This window comes from Strix uralensis, chromosome 16, assembly GCF_047716275.1.
Source record: "Strix uralensis isolate ZFMK-TIS-50842 chromosome 16, bStrUra1, whole genome shotgun sequence".
Taxonomy (NCBI): Eukaryota; Metazoa; Chordata; class Aves; order Strigiformes; family Strigidae; genus Strix; species Strix uralensis.
The window spans coordinates 16,878,683-16,896,407 of NC_133987.1; positions in this window are offsets into that span (position 1 = coordinate 16,878,683).

The window sequence follows — 17,725 nt, forward strand, 5'->3', positions numbered from 1 at the left end:
GAGTGTTTGTGTCCATGAAAGAAAAGCCTTTTGGAGTTAAAAATAACATGTAAAGAGTGAATTAGAGGAATACTACAGAGAGAAATCCTGAAATATCGTTGTTTCTGCACTGCTGCTGCAGATTACTTGAAGGGCCATCCAGCCCTCTGCTTACTGGTTGTTAATGAGAAAAGGTCAGGGGCTTTTGTGTGGGATGGGCTGCGTGTTAGTGCTTGATGAGCATCATTAGTACTTGTGTCCTGTGCGGCAGAGGGAAATGTCCCTTCACCACACCGCAGTTATTGCAGAAGAGCAGAGCTCGCCTACTACCTGGCGCTTGCAGTTGTGAACAAATCGTCAGCACAGGTTCTAGCCCACATTTATTTGGCATCTTATTTCAAACTGCAGCTTCCGCTCCTCTCTCCATTTCCAGCACTGTGTTCGTCGGGCGGGTACTCTGACTTGTTTAGATCCTTACGCTGAAAGATGTGCTGGCGGTGCCATTTCTATGAGATGGTGCCAAAATGCAAAAGTTTTTCCAAATACCTTTCTCCAGACGTTGCGATGCTGCTGTAAGGAAAATTAAAATTACACCTCTTACCATCACACTCGCTCGGTAAGATACAGAGGCCTCCAGCCGCCGCCCTGGTGGGAGCGGCACGTTTCGCTCAGGAGGGCTCTGCCCAGCCCCTTCCCACTTGCCAGGTGTGTGTCCGCTTCATCCCTCAGCTCCCAGGGGGTGTTCTGGGGGAAGCTGCTCTTTGGGCTGGTGGAGCTCACCCTGAGAGCGATTCCCCAGCTCAGTCTGTGATGAGAGGAGTGCTTTTGTCTGAGCACTGCCTCTAAAATCACAGAGCTTCCCAAAGCATCTTCCCCATCTCTGAAAAAGCAAGCTGTGGGTTAGGAAAAAAAAAAAAAGATGTGAAATCTGGGCTGAGATTCTCGCATATTGACGAGATTGCAGCATGTGGAGCTTTAAAAAAAATTGCAAAAAACCCAAGCACACAAAATATTGTGAAATGTCTCATATAGTAATTAAGAATTGGCAGCGCTGCAGGAACCTGTACACCTGAAAGGCCTTTCTCGCCTACTTCAGGTACAAATGATTGGCTGTTGCTACCATTAAGATGGAGCGATAAGGGGGAGCTGGCAGAGCCCAGGAATGCAGGCTGTTAAGGAGACATCTCCCACCCAGCTGAGCTCAGGGGGTTTAGGGCAAGCAGCTGCCCTCCCCCCGGCCAGCTTCCCCGTCAGGGGTACACAAAAAGTCACCTTTTCTTTATAAGAGCTCCCTTTCAGACTTAAAGCTTTTATTTACTGTTTTAGCTCTGCAAATCCCAACGTGCACTATTTTTAGTTTCCGCAAAGATGGACCGTGGTTTACTTTGTTCCTGAGATTGATGTCCTTGTGCCTGCGCGGCAGAGTGCAGCATCCCACCGCCTTCTGCTCTGACTGGCAACAGTCACTCATTTTACATAAAGCAACATTTTCTTGGCTAGAATCCTCATGTAGCAAAGGGGACTTGTATACAATACCTGGTACAGGACTCCTTGCAGGCTGACTCTTAATTGCCAGCAATTCTTGTTTAGGCAAGACTGCAAAGGTTCAAATACCATCTTCTGTCCTTCCCAGTTCCTGCTGAGCACTCAGATGGGTGTAAATCCCTCTTGGTGACTCTTGAAGTATGAATGTGCTAAGATACAGAGTATTTGTCATTGTGCACACAAAATGTTTGTATCTGTGCCATCGCCTGTGGCCAAAACAATGAAACTCTTCTATCCAGAAGTGGGAACAGAGATGGCCCTTACAAAGCTTGGCTCTGTTTAATATCAAAGTGGGTTTTGCAAATTTAAGATTAATTCAGCAGCTTTGAGGAGATGCCCCTTCCTGCATCACTGGTCTCACCTTGGAAAAACCTTGTGCAGAGTTAAAGCCTTTCAGAAGGGATTCAGCTAGGGGGGATCCGGGCAGTGCGGCCGTGGCAGCCACCGCTCCGGGGAGACGCTCTGCCTGGTGGTTGGCAGCTCAGCAGGAGCACCGCTTTGGACGGCAGGAGGGAGCTGCTCCTCTCCCAGACCTGTCCAGTGAAGGGGAAGAGAACATTAGACCGGCCCTGGGGACCAAACTGTGTCAGGGTGGCTGTATCCCACACGCCAGGCGCTTTGTGGGAACAGGGCAGTGCAGACTATCCATCATCATACCCGGATGCTGCTGCCTACCATTAATTAAGAGCAGGTTTAAGGTACCAGAGTTATTGTAACATTTTGATGAAAGCCACTTCCTCACGGTCACAGCACCCCAGAAAACCCCTTTACACCAGCGACATGGCGTGTCGGTGGGGTACGTGCATTGCAGACCACGGCGGGCAGTGGAGAAGTGGGTCTGTCACAGGGATGGCTGCACGGCGGCTCCCCGGCCAGCGGCACCCGGAGCTGCGACAGCAGCACCGGTTTGTGACAACAGACGTATCCCTTTGGCTTTAAGGAAGAGTGAGAGGTCTCAACAATGGGCACTTCCTCACCAGAAACACTTCTCTCCAGTAAGTCTCTACATTGTCTTGTAATCCTTGGCTCAGGATCTTAGTGCCTCGGCCCCTATGTTGTATAGCATTCAAAATCCAAGTGGAGCAGCTCATGTCCTTAAATTATGTTTGAATTTTTTTTAATTGTGCAGGTTTATAATTATGTCTTTCTAATGAAACAAGAAAACCAAACTATGATCCTGAATGACTAATGCCATTGAAGTGGCTTCTATTCCTCTGGGATAACCAGAGGATGAGTTATGCTTTCTGGGAATAAATAATTTTCACAGACTTTAATGCTGATCTTTCACATAAAACCCCCTCTACTTACCCGTTAGAGGGAACAAAATCTCTTCCAGTTACATGTAATTTGTTTCAATTACATCCATTTCAATTGCACTTAACCCACTGACTTCCAATACCTTTAGGTTCAAACAAATTACAAAGTCTTGTCACATGCTAAGATTTTGCATTTCATCTGAAATATCCATTCAGTTCAGATACCATGCATCCAGTTTCCTTGCTAAAGCTGCTTCACAGACTCATGTAAAACAAATACTACTGTCAGTTCCATTTCACGGACTGAAAAACCGAGGCACAGAGGAGATAAGGGCTGCATGGGAGACTGGAAAGGGTCGTGGCAGGGCTGAGCCTGGCCCTCCCCGATTTCGTCTTCTTGTCCTTCCAGTGACTCAGCCAAACCTCCTCCTAAACACTGGCTGGTTTCCTGGACGCTTCAGGGACTGTGTGATTAGCCAGGGGAACAAATGTAAAACACAGCATGTGTATTTAAGGAAGAAAGCAGATTGAAAAGGTATGCACAATAATGCTGAGTGCTTTGGAAATCACGGCCATTAGGTCAGATTATCATTAAATCCCCGCCTTAAGCAGAGCCCAGGGGCCTCAGATCAACCCAGGAACACCACTGGCCCTTGCAGGGCTGCTCTGCCAGGTTTTTCCTGCTGAGGGGCTTTGGCACTCACAGAGATATTGGCACTGTGCTTGGAATACTCAAACCGGCGCTCAACTTTCCAATCAAGTACTAAACTTTCACGAAATAAGTAAATAAAGTTCTACTGGCCACTGAGAGCTGAGACATGAAACATGGAATTAAGCAATTCATAATGTACATTTATCTTTTGGCATTTTTAGAAAATTACAGCCGCTGAAGGAGAGTAGTGATCTCTCATAAATTTCCTAATTCATTGAAGTCAGTGCCATGCTGAACTGTTGGGTTGGCAAGGCGAGAAGCCAGCTCACACACAAGGATTACATCACTGTCCCTCACACCATCCCATCATTAGTTTTAAAATGCAACACATAAATGCCACTAAACCAAAACTAACCCAAGTCATTTACTCACACCCGCTATACCTCACAGACCTACGCAGGGTTCTGTACTCTCAGTTTTCAGGTATTTCAGATGCTATATTAGATGCGTTTAACTTATTGCAGAATCCTCCTGTCTGGAGGGGGGGGGTGTGTGTGGACACGACGTGAGCGGGGTGTCCCCTCCCCACGGGTGGCTGTCGGGAAGTGAGCACCCCATCTGTGAGCTTCCCCCGGGGATGAACACTTGGTGAAAGCGGAGGGGGCTCCCCAGGGAGCTCCGCTGCACACTCCAGGAACGGGGTGCTGCTGGGGGAGGCAGCAGGCTCTGCCTGAGGCTTTGGGGAGTGGGCTCTGAGCAGACAGACCTTCGGACCCAGCTGGCCAGCTGTGCACTTAGGGGCTCATTTGGACCATCTTTAAGCAAGCGGGTTTAGCTTGTGTATCAACTTGCACATGGCCCTTCCAGAGATGCTGGATGAGGTGAGCTGGAGGGTAACTCTGCTGCTAATCTCAGGAATTATGTGATGCCCAAGCACTGCCTGGGAGCAGCAGCACACAGACCATTTAGTTCCAGCTTTTTAAAAGTCAGTTCTCCAGAGTCAAGGAATGCCTACCCGCTACAGGGAGGGAAACAGCAAAATAAATTAATCTTCTCCGAGGCAAGTAAATGTTCCAATAATACTTGTCATTTAGTCAAATAACTGCCATAAAATAATACTTCCTGAACCTCTTGAGAGGGGTTTTGCTTTAAGCACAGACCTGACTGACAATTAGGAGACCTGCGACTGATGTAACAGAGACCCCAAGGAATTCAGACTCACACAAGGACAGAAACACCAGGACTGGGATCCCCATGAAACTGAGACAATTCTGTTAGACATCACTACTTTTTTGCAGTAAATCCATGGTAGTCCTACCCCATTAACACTATCACTTTTGAAAATGAGAGTCACTCAGTAGCTCCAGCCAACATCCATGAGATTTTTCTTTTCTGTTGGACAAGAAGATATCAGAAATTGTCAGTGTTGCCTTGTTAATTCTTAATGTCAAGATGTTTTTGCACTGAATCTTGAGTGCTGGCCACCTGGGACCAGTGCGGCTTTGCACTTCTCACTTCACATGTGATTTATACAGGAAAGGCAACCGAAGGTAAAGATGGAGTGCACCTCCTTACTTTATATCAAATCTCTAAATGCTGGTGCAGGTTGCAGAAAAACATTTAACTTTATACTATAGTTATAGTTAGAACAAGGTTTAGGAGACACAAGTAGCTTCACTTTAGAAAATTGGAAAAGTGCCTCCTTGGGAATAGGGCTGTGTTAGCAGGGTACTTTGGCTGACTAAGTGAATTTGCATGCAGATTTTGCTGCTTCAACAAAGCAAAAGAAAATATTTTTCATCCTTTTTGGCTGTTAATTTTTCCAGAATTTGCCTGCCAGGGTAATTGTCTAGGATGGCGGGCGATTAAGATCTGTTTTGCAAACAAAAGTATAATGAGGTTTTAATATCTGGCATTTCCACAGCAATCCCCATAAGATAAAATACACAGTCAGGAAGAACAACAGACATCTCCTGGGTTGTCACCAAGGAGTCTCTGGCTTCAGTGTCTTTGTGTGGTTTTTAAAAAAATGAATTGAGATGTAAGATTGTAATTATCCATGATGGCAACACAATGCTCATAATAAGAAAACAATGCTCTTTGGACTTCAACCCAGGGCAGCACCCGCCTCTTCTTCTCTGCATCCCTCTGACTAGCTGAATTAAAAATAAAATATGACCCGGAAGAGCAGGCGTGGTGCCCATCAGCAGAGGGAGCGCTCCCAGCCGTGCCATGCCAGCCCCGCAGCCCCGCTCCAGCGGGAGCCGTCCGAAGGCCCCCGCGCTGTAATAAAGTGCATCTTGGGCCCACGCCAGCACCCGCGCAGGAGGATATTGGATTATTTTTTGCTTTGACAACAGGAAGTCTGAGACAAGGCATTTCCCATTCTTGTTCCAGCATTATATGAATGGCTTTTAAAAGTGCCATGGAGAAGTAAACACAAAGGAATGTCCCACAAAGGAATGGTTTTAACAATGCCTCTGTTTTCTCCACTTTCAGCTGCATGGCTGAGCACACTCCTTTGCGATTCTGCTCACATCATGGCGTGGTGAACTTCTTCCTTGGTCCCCTCCTCTTGACGTCACTAACCATGAGACCACTTGCACTTCAAAAATGGTCCTTCATCTGTGGCTCTAAGACTAATGATCCTCATTTGGCACTCGGGGCACATTTCCAACAGTATGTGGGGTTTTAGAGCAAGACTGTTTTTCCAGTTGCTGCCCAGATCAAATGTTTAACACTCGCTTCAGTCATGGAGGGAGCATCCCAGCCATGCTCAGGTCTCACTGCTGAGGTCCCACCACTTCCTAGGTGTCGTTGAACAGGTTTCCACTCTCCTTGATGACTAGGAAGAGCCTCTCCCAACTGTGACCCTGCTGTCTGACCCTTTCTGGCTCCTTTCCCTTTCTGCAGTCCCTCCTTCCCCCACTTTATCCTCTTCTGCAAACCCCTGTTCTTCCCATATCTCTCTTTCCACCTTAATCCCTTCTTCCACTGTGCATCTAAAATAAGATCTCATGTTCAGTACCACAATTTACAGCACAGCTTAGGCTCATCCCAATTATTGTGTCAACAGCTGAACCTACAAGAGTATAGTCAATGCCTTCACCATTGCCCATTCCCTCCTCTTCCTCACCCATCAGTTACTGAGTGGGAGAGATGTTGGCTCTTCATCTCACGAAAAGAGGATCTGTTCTGAGACTGACCCAAGGAGAGAGAAGGATAGGGTTTGCATGGGTTAGCCCTGGGCTGTCTTATTGAAAGAAACCTGCTCTTGAGGCAGCTGCTGAGGCTATTTTCAGCTGGAGTTCTCTCCTGATCAGGTCTCAGGTCTCCCAAGTCCTGTCCTAGGCAGGCAGATTGAGTCCTGTCTTTCTGAATATTCTTAAAATTATTATTCTGAATATTCTTAAGATTATTATTAAAATTAAATTGGAACAAAATCCATATCAGAAACAGTAAGTGGTAACTTCTTCGGCATTTGTTTATTTGTTTTTTAATGATGACTAATGATAAAGCTCAAAGTTTTCAGCATATTCTTGATTACAGTCCCAATTATGACTTATGGTCTATGTTAGATTCCCCTGTTCACACTTGTCACTACAAATCCATTGCTGACCATGTGTTAAGAAACAAATTCAAAGTGACGGATCATGAGATGGAAAATTAGTTCCCTTTCCTAAAGATACTGAGACTCCAAGTTGCACTGCTGTCAGCCTGGCAGCCGTTGCCAGCTTCTGAGAAGTGTGTCTCCAATATGTCATGTTGAAGGCTGATGGGGGGAAACAGCAAGCACTGGGATGGCTGGTGGAGATCCTGGATGGCCTCCTGATAGTTTCTTTCTTTGTATTATTTTGATTATTGTTCACAATGTTTCTGCATTTTTACAGTATAAAAATAGTAAACATGCCTCCTGGCTGCCTCTGTACACTATCCGTTAATCAATGCTTAGCTAATTCATAAATAATCCCTTTAAACTCTTTTTGTAAGCCTTCCAGCCTTTGGGCTGCTCTGTAAACTTTGCTGTGGAGCATTGCATACGGAGCTCCTAGACAAGCTCAAACACAGAAAGGAAGCCTACAGAGGATGGAAGCAAGGACAGGTAGACTGGTAGGAATACAGAGAAACTGTCCAAGCAATCAAGGGTCAGGTGAGGAAGGCCAAAGCCCTGATAGAATTAAATCTCTCCAGGGATGTCAAGGGCAACAAGAAAAGCTTCTATAGGTATGCCGGTAATATTCTCCCCCTCTGCTCCACTCTCATGAGACACCCCCTGCAGTGCTGTGTCCAGCTCTGGGGCCCCCAACATAAGGACATGGACCTGCTCAAGTGGGCCACGAAGATGCTTGGGGGGCTGGAGCACCCCCCTGTGAGACAGGCTGAGAGAGTTGGGGGTGTGCAGCTGGAGAAGAGAAGGCTCCGGGGAGACCTTAGAGCAGCCGCCCAGTGCTTAAGTACAGGAAAGATGGGGAAGGACTCTTGATCAGGGAGTGTAGGGATAGGATGAGGGGTAATGGGTTTAAACTGAAAGCAGGTAGATTTAAATTAGATATAAGGAAGAAATTCTTCCCTGTGAGGGTGGTGAGACACTGGCACAGGTTGCCCAGAGACGCTGTGGCTGCCCCCTCCCTGGAAGGGTTCAAGGCCAGGTTGGACGGGACTTTGAGCAACCTGGGCTAGTGGAAGGTGTCCCTGCCCGGGGCAGGGGGGTTGGAACTAGATGACCTTTAAGGTCCCTTCCCACCCAAACCATTCTATGATTCTATGATTCTATGATTTTGGAAAGAACATTTAAAAGATTCAAATACTGCCTGAATTTTTCATAGGTCTTCTGCAGAGAGGTGACATTCATCTGAGCAACCAGCTTTAATCTGCACCTCATGGGAAATGGGACAAAGAAAAGTTAAACACTCTCCTCAGGGTCATGCAAAAGTCCAGTTAGGGAAATAGTTTCTTGACCCTAATCCCAGACTTGGCCTCAAACTATGTAGCAAATAGATATCTATCCCTTTAGAAGGATTGCCATACTGATCTCATCCCTGGCATTTCACTCACCCACTTTTTTATCTCTAATTATGTACTGACATAATTATCTTTCATTACATAGAGTGCATGCTGTGCATACATAGACAGGAAAATAAACTATGTAGTACAGCTGGGGCATGCTTTATTCTGTCTAGAGGTAAAATTTACCCACCATCATCAGTTTTTAACTATTGAGTGTAATAGAAAACAGTTAGGGGAGTGGGTTTTCTTTTTCAGGATAGAACTGCCCTGGTGTCATGGTTTACAGTTCATTCACAAAGATAAATTGTTTTCATTTCTCCTCACTTCTGTTCTACCATTTTCTCCAATATTAAAGCATCTTCTGGAATAGATATGATAAAACTGCTATCGCTAAAGATTTCTGCTTGGTTCAAGACACTTTACCATGTCATCTACCTCTCTTTTATTTCTCCTTTGCAAGGATATAAATAGACAAAATATACTGCCTGAGGAAATCTGAGTATAGTACCTACTCCTTAAGTCACCAGATGGAAATCAATCATTTTTTTACTGAGTAAGAGTGAATAAGGATAAGGATCCCTGGCCTGAAGACTACCATCCACTGGGTCATCCATGAGTGAGCTTTCGGGGAGGAGAGACTGCAAGTGAGAATTTGATGTAGCACAAGAAGTTTAGCTACACATCTGCCATTAACAGCAGCGGTGACTAACAGTGCTGTTCAGACAAGTTCACCAGGCCGGTCTCACCGTAATGGTGTGGCACTTGGTGGTGGCAGCACACCAGGGCCGTGGTTTACGCTTACTGCCCACAGGATCCTGCAGAATCACAGAATCATTCAGGTTGGAAAAGACCCTTGTGATCATCGAGTTCAACCATCAGCCCTACTCTACAAGTTCTCCCCCACACCACATCCCCCAGCATCTCATCTAAACGACCCTTAAACACATCTAGGGATGGTGACTCCACCACCTCCCTGAGCAGCCGATTCCACTCCAGACTTCACTGTGCTGTTATTGCCAGTCCTTCTACCTGTACCTGTCCTGATAGACTACATGCAATTAGTGTTATTTGATGTAAATGAGGAATAGAGCCTTACGTTTGATCAGAGCAGTGCTCACCCAGCAGTCTGAAGAAGGCAGCAGCTAAGGGCTGTGGCTGATGTGCTCAGGGTTTCTCAGGTGGCGGGCGTGCTGTGCCTCCCGGTTACAAACAGCTCCAACATCCGATGCAAGTGCTCTTTCACTGGCATATGGCACCTTCACCTAACCAAGCCATTTGATGACAGGAGTTTATTTGTTAATCAGTCATAGGTCGGTGCTATAAGTATTAACGTTTTAAATGTCTTGGTTCCTCCTTAACGTTTTCTCCTTTCATTTTCCCTATGGGAGTCAACCTGAGAAAGAAAGGGACGATTCCTGGTGTAGTACAAATCCCTGTTTTAACAGCTGAGGATATGAATCTATATGTCTGATACCACATAGGAAAGGAACTTCTCTTGTCAAGAGCTGGCTTTCGCATTTAATTGAGTCTTCCATCCTGCTGCCAAGGGAATGAGTGTCAGATTCCTCTGAATTTTCTTGGATGAATGGTTAGACCATGCTGGTTTGCAAACTTACTAAAAAAAGGAGGCAGGGCTGCATTTTCAGTTGCTTGTATTGTTTTAAGCAAGTTGATATGTTCCACAAATAAAAATGTTCTTTGTTTTATGCATAACAGTGAAAGAGGTTGGGATGTTGAGGCTCTCCAGAAAATCCATCAGGAATTCCCAGTCTGGTTTTTAACCTGTGTCACCTGACAAGGAGTGAGGTTGCTTTGAGACTGATTCATATTTTGATAGTGCTGTATTTTATGTGCCATGTATCCAGTTTTGGCACCATCAGAAAAGTTCTAGTGAAACATTTTTGTGGGAGGCAGAATGGGAGGTGGTCTTCCTTGGTGAAAGGAATGAGAAATATCTCCCATAAATAAAGAGAAACTGCCAGTTCACTGGAATGTGATGCAGTCTGCCTGTGGCTCTGCCATGTACTGTGTTCAGAAACTCTAAAAACTCTTAATTTTTTTTTCTTTTAGAATCAAGACAAACTGTATAATATTTATGCCCTTCTTGAACAGACGAAGGGAGTGAGTCATCCCGCTTATCTCACACTGTGGTCCCTGACAGCATCATCTGAGGCACTGTGCAGCGTCACACTATTCAGAGCAGGACGGAAGAGTCAGCACAAGGGCTGGCACTGGAGGACCAGATCCACGTCTGGCTGCTGAGTAGCAATGATACACACTTACACAAGAAATCCTGCCATGACAGAGCCTGCATCTCTGGGTGCATCTTTTTCTTAAAAGCTCAAACACAGACTGCATCTCTTTCTTAAATTGGGGCATATTATTAAAGATTTAGGGACTTTTCATGCAGTTTTTGTTTTTAAAGACAGTTTTGGGCAAAAACCAAGCAGCTTCAACTTGATGAGTCAATGTTTTTTTTCAAGTTTTCACCCTAGTTGTAACCTGATTGGTAGCAAATTGTACTTGAAAGACTATTTTCATCTGATACTTCACATTATTCCACCAAATCAATGTAATATTAGTCACCATATAGAGCAGAACAAGCTGAAATAAAGCACTGAAACTGTGCGTTGCTCTTGCCTGGGGTACTCCTCAGGCACAGCTCAGCATCCAGCTCTGTCAATGCACCTTAGATTGACCTTTTGTTCCTAATCCTGCCTTCTCTGGAGATAACATCCAGGGAAATTATTGTAACTTTATTTGGGGAGGTCTAATGTCAATCAAAGAACAGGATACTTTCACATACAGAACATTATGAGATAAATACCAATCTTAGAAACAGAGAGGATGCAGAGCATGCCATGTCCTTCCATAATGAGCTGTGACGGGGAAATAAAATTACTCGTCTAATACTTCTGAATTTGGGAGGACTGAAGAGAGGTTTCAAATAGGTCCTTGTGTTACTTTGCTTAAGGACAATTACATTATTTTACTATGTTTTCATACTAACAGATTTTTTTATATCCCTTTGTATACTAATAGCCACATTTCTGCTTCAACATTTGTGACCTTTTATCTTTCCTACCGCTGTACTCCAAATACCCATTTCTCCACTGAGAGCCTTCCAACACTGAGCCATGTTATCACTGTCAACAACCACCTTAATAGTTGAGTATTGTATCACAGCTGCCTGTAACATGAACTGTAAGCTTCTCAGGACAGAGACTGCAATACACATTTAGAGAGTGATATGGCTTAAATAACGGAGAGGAGATGAAAGTTGGTCTCCTTGCTATAGAGCCTTTCCATGACCTCCTGCAAGCCCTTCAACCCTCCTCCACTGGTGAGCTTTGCCTCGTACCTTTTCACTAGAGCGCTGTAGATCCTTAGAGTCTCTTAATAAAGCAGGGCAGTACATTTTGTTCTTCCCCCTGAAAGATGTCTTATGCTCTGGGATTTAGGAATTGAGGCAAGAGGTAAGCTAGTTGTTTTCAAAGAGCCTCACAGTTTGACACTATGCCAGTGATAACAGAGTTTAAATCAAAATGAAAATCAAACAATATTAAGCAAACCAGAGGTGACGATGGGAGGCGGAAATTAACATTTTGGGAACTGCCAAATATTTTTTGAGCCACTGTCAACCTACAGGCTTTGCTTTCCATTGACTTAGCACTTTATTGCTCTTAGTATCAGGATGACATAGATTCTCTCAGGCATGTGATAACCAGGGAGAATCCTTCTCTTATGTGGTCTCGCATGCACTGCATACCTCACATTGGTGGTCTTGCAAGCTGTGTTAATGTTCTTCCTGCAACATATCTCAAGATAGAAATAACAACTGGATGTTGCACGGAAACTTTGGCTACATCTATGTGCATTGCTTAGAAGTTTGTGACATTTAGCATGTTAGGGGCTTGCCACTGCGATACTCTGGGCTTTACACAGGGCTCTATTTCTGGATCTATGACAAGTTCCTTTTGCCTGTGCAATATGTCTCAAAGTTTGCCTTTATATCCCCCACCTTACTCATGACTTGGCGTGCAGTACACTTGATGATGGAGACCACGTGGGAGACCTTATCTTGGGAGACTTACTGCAGCCAATCATTGAGACAAGCTTATATCTTCAAGGACAAGTTAAAATCTTCAAAATCTGACATGAGAATCCCTCAGTATATGCTCACTCTTGTTGCTTTTTCTGGCCTCTGCAAGTCAACCCTAATAGTAGCTTGGAATGACTCCTGCTGGGAAACATTCACCAACATCACCTCACTTTGACATGAATCTTATAAAAAAGTACAAATTTAATATTGGAAGCAGAATAAAAGCCTTTGTCATAAGGAAAAAGGTAATGCATTGGAAACTCTTGTTCTTGGATTTGGCATGTACCTGGTATCCACATTTGCTCTGATGTACCAGAGTTTCTGAGTATATTCTTTTCACATGAAGGGTCATATGTTAAGAAATATTCCCCCAAAATCCTTTAATTAACCAAATTCAAACTGTAGAATTGAGTGGCTTTTCCACAAGGCATTATTTACGTTTACCCAAGAGCAGAACCACAGATGCCTGGAAGCTGGCTGTCAAGAAGGTTCTCACCTTCACTCTGGAAAGAGTTCAAGTAGACAGTTATTATGAAATTTCCTTTTATATTTGCTTCTTGCCTACCTCTTTTCAGCCCATTAGGAAATAAGGTCAGCATCACCTCAGAGAATACCTTCCATGCTGTTTTGCTGTCCCCTATTTCTTTGTGTTCACCAAAAGCAATCCTGATCTAGCCTGAACTTTGATTCAGCCCTCACATCTGGAGGGTTCATGTTGTGAGGAGTTAGGAAGACTGCATAAACAAAAAGGCACATTCATGAAACCAGAATAAAATTCTTACCCTTATTTTATTGTCAGTGAAGATTTGAAAGTTCTCCCTACAAGAACGACCCAGAGCTTTTCCTGGCTGTGAGACAGTGAAGTATTTTCACATGTCTCATAAGGATGCCAAGCTCTTGTAGGATGTAGAGTGTTTAAGTCCTTCTGCTGTAATGGCTCCATCTTCTGGGATGCAATCAGTGAGCTTTCTAGGTACGTTATCAGTTTGATGCCCCCAAATTCTCACTGTTCCCTAAGCCCTATGAGCTTGGTAATAATGTCCAGTGAAAAGTCTTCTAACCTGCTGAGCCTGCTCTCCAGTGAGAACTTATCAGGCCTGCTGCCTCTCCAGTATCACGTCCAGACTTGTCAGCAAATGACTCTTCTTGCAGGAGTCCTACATGCTGAAAAGCAGATTTAGTTTCATTACCGTCTCCTATGAAAGCAGGATGACTCTCAGTCCTGGGAAGAAGTAGGTCGTATTAGGAAGACTAACAGGATTATGACCAGTTCAGTAGGACGCTCAGAAGGCCACAGATTTCTCCCCTGCTGCAGCTGACAAGCACCATGCAACACATCTGAAAGCGCTGAATGTCCCTAACAAAGGAAAGACTTTTTTTCTTGTCCCTTGGGTACACACCTACTCCCACCCTGAATAACAAAAAGAACAGACAATCTCATAAAGAGGTCCAGGGCGCCACTGGAAAGATGATGCAAAATTATCCCCATTTTACTCTTGGCTCATCTCTTTATTCATTAGTCCTAAAAATTCTCACTGTCAGAGTGGGAGTGGGGAGTATGTGCAGGCTGCAGGGCTGGGCACAGACTGCAGTCCCTACTCTAAATCTCCATCAGCTGTCATAACAGTACCAATTATATCCTCTCCACTGCCTCTAGAGGGTAGAGCAATCATGAGTCTCTAACAGGGCGGGCAGGTTGAACAGTGCCATTTCAGTCTCCTAAAAGCTTTAAAATTTCCTTAGCAACCCTGCACAAAAATTGCCAGTCAGTGCAGCCAGCCGGCAGACCTGAGACTGGTGATACAGCAGTTTTGCAGCGCTCTGCCAGATTCATCCCCCTCCAAACATATTCATAGCAGTCTCATGGAAGTCCCAGGACTGCTTTGGCAGCAATTGTGCAGGATAAATAAAGCTCCCATTGTTGCAGATGACTCTGCTTTCAATTGCATGGGAATCCAGGACAGCAGGGACTTCTGACTGATAAAGGTTAGCACATTTGTAACTACTTTTCTAGTAACGCAGGGCTTGAACTGTGGCACTAAATTGCACCTTTTGGAGTTTATTTTTGGGCAGCTGTTTCCTAATTGCTTGCAGCATTTTTCTAAGCAGCTAAGCCTCCACTACAATGTTTAATTCTTGTGTCCCCAGCCTCACTGCACTGCCATTTGAATGAGCATGAGTTAATATATTCTCAGCCATAGGTATATCTGGCTCTTGACATAAATATGGAGGGAGTCTTTGCCCCAAAAATCTTTGGGGAAGGAAGGGTTTGTATCATGGGAGAAGAACACAAGTCTATAATCAAGAGCTTGTGTGATCCCTGAATTGTTGAGTGGAAGAAATAGTGCTCTTTCTATGATATGATTTGATGGAAAGTCTTTTAATAGTTAGGTATGAGCCATGCAGGTTCACTTGAAGTAGCCCTGATCGTGACCTCTGAACAAATTGCTGAGAACTCTTTGGACTTCACCAGCTGTAAATAGTCCTTCCATACAATAAATTAAAAAGACCTGATGCATCTCCTTGCATGCTGCCTTAACATTACAATACATTTATTTGTCCCTCCAGCAATTTACCAAACTGAAGGTACTGCTCTTGAATATACAGCATGTACAGAGTAGAGATACAATATCTTCAAAGACAAAAAGCAGTCCATCTTCATTTGCTTAACTACCTTCCTCCTAAAACACTTAAGAAACTGCATGCAACTTCCCTGAACCAGAAATTTCCCACTAGTAGGCACCTGAATAATTAGAAGTGTTACTGAAAATTTTATTCCAGCAATCTGGTCTGCCTATACAGCATGTGGTTTTTTGAGCCTAATCAGAGCTCAGAATGCAGTTTATATAAATCAGCCTCAGGATGGTAATATGATAGCAGTCGCGCTTGTTTATAATGCAGCCTTCTACATGGTGCAAAGTCTGAGTTTGATTGTTTATAGCAGGCAATGGAAAGGCATGCCTCTGCCTTGCCCTTTGATTGCTGGCCTGATCTGAACCACTGAAAGCTGCAAAAAAACATCGGCGGCCTTTTTTTCTAGATGCTTAATTCACTATGTTGCAGCCTGTAGAATAGGAGAAAAAAGTTATATGGAAGGCAGACGGTTTTTCAGAAGTCTAACCTCCCTCACATGGGCCAGAATGAGAGTGTAAAAGCATGTGCCTCTTCATACCAGCACAGGGACAAAATTCACCGTGGCACGCTGAAGTGACGGCCCCGTACATCCGAGCCCAGCAGTGCAGCAGCTCATCGCCTGCATGCAGCCAGCATGCTCAGCCAAGCTGGTCTCAAAGAGGAGGCAAAAAGTGGAACTGGGACTGTGAGAGAGTTGTTTGTTTTCCCGCTTCTCTGGATGCCAGACGTCTCAATCTGCCTGCAATTTGGGGAGGGAGAGATCCCCAGGGGAGAAGGAGGGAAAGGAATGGAGGAGGCTGCTTCCTTTGCTTTCTCAGCATGGCAACCCATTGAGAAATAAGGGAAGACAGACAAGAATTTTGTTAAAATATAGTCAATTAGGGCTAAGGATCCTACAAAAGGAAGAAGTGTTGGTTATAAACAATGCTCTACAAACAAGAGGAACTATGAGACTTGGTTTCTGCACGTTCTCCCATGCAGATTCTCTGATGTCTGATAGCGCAGTCGTGCTCTTGCAGATTTCATACTTGGGGAGATGTGGTGGGTTTCTCCCCTGTGCAGCGGTCCAATAGAGTGACACGTGGAGCACTCTGGATTTATTCATTTGGGAGCTATTCTCCTCACTTCTTTTGTGAAAAATGAAAAATGTGTAGGACACAGCCTGGCCCCAATGCAAACATGCCGTGGATCAATGCAGAGAGCACTTCCTTACCATTAAAAGCAGGTTGGCACGCCTGAGCTTTGTCCCAGGCAATCACAAGCAATGCCACATGTCCAACTTGGGGATCATCTCTACTTTTATAAGCTAAACAGCAATCTTTTTCCTAACGGACTTCCCATGGCCCTTCTCCAGCTGTGCAGAGCATGCGTGGTGGGCTACAGAAGGCAGACAGCCCTTCCCAGCTCTCCTGGTTCATCCCAAGCACTGCACACATGAGGAGCCCCTGTCCTCAAATCACCAAAATAATATTCCTAATGGCTGGGTCTCCATCAGCCCTAGCATAATGTGCCCTTTTGAAGTTCCCAGTGAACAGATCACTTGCAGGTGTGTAAAATATAATGAAAATACGAGTGGCCAGGACTTGCTTTGCAGTAAAGATGTCTGTATTTCTTCTGAGCGTGCGGCACGGGAGGGCGATGCAGGCCTAGTTTATGGCCGTCATAAAGGCTATGTGGAAAGTCACCTGACGCTGGTGACTTAACACGACCATGGTTAATAGCACACTGTTTTCCCCTTTATTGTGCTTCTCCAGGAACATAGTGCTGCCTGAGATTTGCAAGATGCATACTCTGCGGTGTGTAACAGCCCCGCATGCTCCAGTGGACTGAGCTGACATACATGTATTGACTGCATTGAACTGTTCCATTTTATAGCAGTTGAGGATTTAGCTTGCAAAGCCTATAGCATGTTAATTATGTTATCTTTGTAATTTTGTTATCGGGCTATCCTGTAGTTCCCTGGGAGGGGGACTGTGTTCATCCATTGCTGTCCTGTGCTCTCCCTGCAGGATGAGCTGCTGTTGGCAAAGGAGCTGATGTGTGCTCCTCTTTGGGGAGCTGCTCCAGGCTATGCTCTCCGAGAAAGACCAGGATATTCAGAGGATACGCTCAAGTAATTTTTTTAGTTCCCTTTATCAGTTTTCAGTATCTTCCTTTAACCTTAATTTTATATTTATACTTTTGGTGACTATAACGACTGTCTTCTCTCTCTTAACATTGTTGCTGGCAATAGTGTAGCTATACAGATATATTGTCCTGGCTGGTGTGCAACGATTCTAAATCCATAAAGAAAAATTAGACTTAGAATTGTTATTTTGGTGCTGACCTTTTTTATCAGAGTGGGATACAACTCACAGAACTCTCCATTTTCTTTATCTTGCTGCCCGGTCCCCTCTGTTCTTGAATTAGGTGACATCTCTTTCAGCTTGTCTTCAGTTCGCTAAGATGGCAATAAATTTTACAGCAAATTATTTTGGGAGTGGGAGGAGGTAGTCTGAATTTGTGAATTTTTAATTCCAGATATATTGCACAACCACTTTGTCTTTCTGT